Consider the following 6,766-nt stretch of genomic DNA (forward strand, 5'->3'; position numbering starts at 1 on the left):
ATCCACCTAGCCTATCTACACAGGTCTAGATGATTCAAAACTTGTTGGATACAGTACCAGGATGTAAAGACAAATCACCTGGTTGCCAGTCCTTTTTCATCTCATATTCAGTGCGGAACATATACCACTGGACAAAAGCTACCATGAAGGATGCTGATTGTTTCATCTTTCTAATTTCCACAATAAAAATCTAGATTTTTCAATTGTGAACTATGAGCCAATTGACCCAGAGGCCAATTTTCAAAAATATCAGCATTTTTTTTATGCATTTAGCCAGGATTTGGAAAAGGCAAAAAAAAATTCTTAAAAAAATATAAATACTGTATTATATAATAAGTAATTATATAAATATTACAGACAGAAATAAATATAATGCGTTATATTTCTATGTTTCTGTTATTACTAATTTGTCCTTTTGTTATTTAGATTTGGTTAAAATTGTATGCACCTATTAGCTGAATGGGGGCATAAATTGCCCTGTCTTTTTCCTTTATTCTTCTGCCATATCTCAGATTGATCACACACAACTCTGCTCTATACTGAAATGGTCATTTCCTCAGAACTGTTCTTTTGCCATTATTTGTGCATAAGTAGATGCTATAATTTGCAACTATTCAGTTTTTAGACTCTAAATACAGTTTTTAAAATGTGACTAATTAACAATCTAATTTCAGAGCTTATTTTCCTCCTGAATTTTGCAATAATCTCATTTTAAAATGCCTCTCTGTGGAGAACATGCCTTTCCATTAGTTTTACTTCCCTGTTAATGTAGACCTCAGTATAGTAGCACTGGCTTTATGGGGAGATAATGAATTCTGGTAGCATCAGCTGTAAAGGAAAGTAAGAATGCAGATATGAACACCATGGTACAATAAGATCATATAGATTTGTCAATTCTTAGATGAAGAATGCTACATTATTTTCATAATGGTAAAATTTAATAAAAATAAATTCTAAAAAATTATGATTTATAAAGTATACCACAAACTATTTCAACAAATAAATGCTGCCAAATATAAACATACATTCATATGGGTGAGACTACTCATCTGGGACAATGATTAAGTCACATGAAGTTCTTAACCAAAAGCAATTTTATTCTTAAATAAAAGCACCTTCCATTAGCAGTTTGTATAAATGCTGACTATATCCCAGGACCTTTTGGAACACCTGACAACTGACTGCTCTGGTACGTTATATTTGTTATACTCAGGATTTATGAGAATTACTAAAACCAAACTCATCAGAGTAAAATGTAAATCCCTGTAGGGTATCTATTACAAACTCTTCAAAGTAAACTTATGTGTTCTAAGTAAATCAATCCACTTAATTTGTAAACCAAGAAAAAAAATCACAGAAGGTTTAGATCCTGCATAATAATCTTAGACCATGAACAAATACATTCGAGGTATAAAAAATCTAAGTGTCATAAGTGTTTCTTGGAGGGAACTATGATAATGAAAGTTGTGCTTTAATCTCTACTATCTTTTTCTGTTACCTCCTGCCTTCCTTGTATTTTGTTCCAATTATTAACTGAGTTTGGCTCCACATGTGCGTTGAAAAGGAAGATTTCTAAGAAGGAATTAAAATGAACAAATTGACCAACAACAGGGACAGAGACTTATTTTATACCAATATTTTGAACTAAGATGAAATGTCCAGAAAACTAAAAGTTCCATTACTGGTTATACGAGGGTTTACTCAACAGTTTCCTCTTTTTCATCTTTAGGAATGTCTTTTATTCAAATCTAAATAATATTGATATGAAAATTACACATTTGTTTTGGCTCCTAGGAGAAATGGCCTAATTTCTTCTCAATGCCTAAGATCTTTTGTTACGGAATTTGTTTTATTCTGTTTTTTTTTTCTTATAATTATTTGTAGTTTTTATCTGCACTATTGATTATTCTAGTGACAATATGAATGTGTCTTTTCTTGCACTATCATGTGTAGAAAAATAGAAAATAAGAAAGAGGAAGGGGGGTGTCTGGGTTTCACTAAGGAAGCGGTGGTGGCAGCTGCTTCTGTAAAGAAGAGTTTTATGAGTCCTCTGGTTCTAACGTTTTCTGAGAAAAGCAGCATCTACGAAGGGTTTATATCATGTTCTCTTTCAACATGTTCAACCACCCGATTCCCTGGGTCTTCCAGAACCGCTTCTCAACACAATACCGCTGCTTCTCCGTGTCCATGCCAGCAGGGCTTAATGACAGTAATTATGCCACCCTCAGCCCTCAATCAACTCAATGATGCAGAATTTGCTGTTGGAAGAAGGGGGCTTGGTGCAGGTAGAAAGTGTCAACCTTCAAGTGGCTACATACTCCAAATTCCAGCCTTAGAGCCCAGACTTCCTGGATATCACCAACTCCAAAGCAGTGTTAGAAAATGCATTGAGAAACTTCGCCTGTCTGACCACTGGGGATGTGATTGCCATCAATTACAATGAGAAGATCTATGAACTATGGGTGATGGGAGACAAAACCTGACAAAGCTGTGTCCATCATTGAGTGTGACATCAATGTGGACTTTGATGCTCCCTTAGGCTATAAGGAACCTGAAAGACAAGTCCAGCATGAGGAGTCAACAGAAGACGAAGCCGACCACAGTGGCAATGCAGGAGAGTTGGGCTTCCTAGCCTTTTCTGGCTCTGGGAATAGACTAGATGGAAAGAAGAAAGGGGTAGAGCCCAGTCCCTCCCCAATCAAGCCTGGAGACATTAAAAGAGGAATTCCCAATTATGAATTTAAACTTGGTAAAATAACTTTCATCAGAAATTCACGTCCATTGGTTAAAAAGGTTGAAGAGGATGAAGCTGGGGGCAGATTTGTTGCTTTCTCAGACAGTCCTTGCGTAAAAAGGGAAGAAAACCATAAGTTGGGACTGTTGACTGGAAAATAAAAGAATCAATTACAACATATTGGCTTTTAGTTACTGGCTCTGACAAGGATGAGACTATCATCAAAGAATGCTATTATTTAAGGTTTGTTTAGCATTACCTAAGAATTGTCAAGTTTGACTTGGATGTGAAGCAGCAGGACTTTGTGATTGTGTGCTTGATTTGGGGAAAGAGTAAGAGCTGTCTCTGAGTTTCCATAGTCAGCCACCTCCTCACTACTTCATGCTTGCAGCTCAAGGGCTCTCCCACTCTGCCTCAGCACAACAGAGTTTCCTCATTTCTTACAAAACCAGTGGAGGAATTGAATTGCTCTACCTTAAGGTGTTCTTTCTCTTCATTTTTATTTTTCCCAGGTCTGTTGCATAGGCATTGTATCTGGCTTAGAAAAACATGGTTTAAATAGATATGTGCTCTGTAAATAGTGGCTCTCCCACTCCTATGGCTGCAATTTAAGTATTTGAGAAAGGGTGTTTTTATTTTTGTTTTGCATATTGAGTTTTTTCAAAGGTAACACACCTATGAAGGAAACCTATATGATGATTTCTTGTGGAAATAACCGGTTCCTTAGTTGACCTGTTCTATAATAAAACAACTCCATGATGAAGCCAAAAAAAAAAGAGGAAAAAATACTGTATTTTATTAAGCTCTTTGGGGAACTCTTACATACCCTGCTTTAAAAGCTACTTCCCTAGATTTCCAAACTAGTATTCCTTTTACCCTATGGTACAGTGGTGTGATTCAATTTAGTTAAATGCAATAAACATGGTTTGAGTGTCTGAAATTGATCAGGGATTTTGCTATGTGCTATGCATGCATATGTGAGTAACAAATGATCTCTATCTTCAAAGAACTTACATTTAATATTCTATTTTAAACCACTTTATTTTATCACAGTGACATTTCCAGATACTTTAACAGTATACTTTGCATGCTTTCCACCCACATAAGAAATTCACCACTGAGAAGTAATCTCTGGACAGTTCTTTTGTGATCTCAGTTACAGTTCAAGATTTTGAAGCGTCAACAATCATTTTGAAATGTTTTGTATGGATTTCAGATACAAAATTATTTCATTGCTTTTAGTTCCTGACTACTCGTCTTATCTCTATAGCTTATGAGTTTTGAGAGGGTAAGATGAGCAAAGTTTCCCCAGGGACCAGAGGTATCACAATCACTATATTTCAAATCCTAGTTTAGAGAAGTGGGTTGTATAAATGCTCTTGAGTCTAAAAATGTCAGGGAAAATGTTAGTAGAAAAGCTCATAATGCCTAATGAATTAAATTGATCTTGAAATGTAGAAAGTTATTTCAATATGTCTAATATAATACAGCCAAAATAGTACCAAAAAGTTCATATTACATTTCCCAACCTTACCTGATCACAAAAAGTTTGGACTCAATTCATTAATCAATATCAGTTTCACTGTGTTAATAAGTTTTCAATTACAAAATCAGTCAATAAATGAGGCCAGGTTTAGGACCTACCTCCTTTCAAACATCAGAGTTTTGGGTATATTCTATTCTTTGAATTAGGAAATGGTTTTCATACTACATCTTTACATACATTTTTATTTCTTCCATTACCCGTAATTTATTTTCAGACACAGCATTGTACCCTTTCATCTAACGTCATGGAAAGAACTATATATTTTTTCTACTTCAAATAACTGCCGAATATCACTGCGGAGTTTACTCCTTTTGCGAAAGAAATCCCAGGGAAATCTCTGCCTCACCTCAGACATGACGTGTATCACAAACAGGCCTCAGGCCTTCTCTGAGAGCCTGTGGAGCATGGCCCATCTGGCAATGCTGAGTTGTGGCCTTATTTCTGGCAAAGTAATCAGTTGAGGGAGCCAAGAAAAAGAGAATTAGGAGGAACTGCCCGTATATCAGAGTAAAAGAAAGTGATGAGAGTATGAACTCTCCCAGTGGGTAGAGAACCCTTCCTAAATTATTCTGGCTGCCTTTGCAGACACATAGAATGCCCTTTCCTTATTCTGTTCTCATTGGGATCTTCCACTTTTGCCCAGGAGATCAGCAGCAGTGATGTGTTAAACTCTTTTGAGCAAACACATTTGAAACACAAGCCTTTCATTTAAGAGCAACTTATCTCACAAACATCCTTTTGAACTTTGCAAAAACTTAAATAGTGTCTAAAAACTTAAATAGTGCCAACTTTTATCTTCATGTATATCCACTCAATAATTACTCTCACAATGAATATTGCCAAACATAAAATGAAGTATCACTAAATAGTTTACTGAGAATGGAGCATTCTGGAGAAAGACATAGTTGTACCACTACCAATAATAACAGAAATAGGAACGTGTTAATAGTAATTGTAGTATATATTATACATGGTTAATGAGTAAGTACTAAAATTAGTAGCAATCTAATAATTGAAGACTTTCAGGTTTCAGCAGGTTATGAACATTGAGGAAGCTCACAGATCTACTACATAAATGCATGGGAGATAAGAGAAATACATTAGGCTGAAAATGCACCTATATTATCTGAATTGATCCATACACAAATTCTGAGAGAATAAATTTATACCCACATTTGTTAAGTTAAAATTATCATCAAGGCTGGGCATGGTGGTGCACACCTTTAATCTTAGAATGCTAAGGCAGGAGGATGATGAGTTCCAAGCCAGCCTCCGCAAAAGCAAGGTGCTAAGCAACTCAGTGAGACTTTGTCTCTAAACAAAATACAAAATAGGGCTGGGAATGTGACTCAGTTGGTTGAGTGCCCCCGAGATCAATCTCCCATACCCCCACCACCCAAAAAAATAATAATCATCAAGGTAAATATATTTCCCAAGATTATACTCCATGGGAATATGATTTAAATCTGGATCTCATTCCAAAAGCCATTCTCTCCCCATTAAACTTATGTTTAATTGCATGTGTTTTTCAGAAGGAGGATAAGGAGCACAAGGGATTCACTGCTTTAAGAAGGACTAAAATGTTTCTAGATGCAATTTATATCATGCAACCTGCTTATTATAATGCTTTGGGAAAAAACATAGTAATGATATTACTATAACATAATGACCATTTTTCATGTTTTTAGCTAATTCATCTCTCTAATCTTTCATTAATTGTTATACTAATGATGGAACATTCCAATGCCAGTGTGACACTCATTACATTTCTCAAGAATAATCTGCAGAATTTCTCCACCACAGGAAAGAGTCACATTCATATTTTTCTTTTACTCACATTGTCCTTTGGATTCTTACTGAAAGTTATTTTCACAAAAAAATGAAGATCACCTCCATTCATTAGGAACTCATACAAAAAGGAAAATTGTTGAGTCAAACAATAAATGCAAGAGTAAATGTGCAAAATCATATTCATGATAACATGATTGACTCTGGAGGGCACTATGTTAAGTGAGATAAGTCAGGCACAGAAAGATGATCTCACTCATACATAGAACCTAAAAATAGTTTTAGAAATATAAAGTAGAGTTGTCTTTTCCAAGAGCTTAAATGTTTGGAGTGGAGATTGGTAAGATGTTGAACAAAAGGTTCAAAATTTCAATTAGTGGGGAGGAAAAAGTTCAGGAGATTTGTCTGTAGGAAATAAGGACTGTAGTAAATACATGTGTTCTTTAAAAATGTTAAGAGAATGAATGTAAGATGTTCACTCCACAAAAATAACTGGGAAGTCAAATAACTATCCTAATTAGCTGGATTTAGACAACACTCCACTAGGTATACATACCTCAAAACAATATGTTGTACATGGTAAACACAAGTTTAATTGCCAACTAAAAATACATAAATAAATATGTAAAGGCAAGGGAAAAGAACAGATAAGTATAGAACATCATATTTATTATTGTGTCTATCTCTAACAAAACCTT

General features: G+C 35.1%; 1 pseudogene across 1 annotated transcript; it reads left to right on the plus strand.

Annotated features, from left to right (window-relative positions):
• The first annotated feature begins 2,012 nt into the window (after positions 1–2,012).
• Positions 2,013–3,184, plus strand: LOC308643551 (ubiquitin recognition factor in ER-associated degradation protein 1-like; annotated as a pseudogene). The gene has a single exon. The product of its transcript is annotated as a ubiquitin recognition factor in ER-associated degradation protein 1-like (transcript).
• The last annotated feature ends 3,582 nt before the right edge of the window (positions 3,185–6,766 follow it).

This window comes from Spermophilus citellus, assembly GCF_964194105.1.
Source record: "Spermophilus citellus genome assembly, chromosome: 3".
NCBI lineage: Eukaryota > Metazoa > Chordata > Mammalia > Rodentia > Sciuridae > Spermophilus > Spermophilus citellus.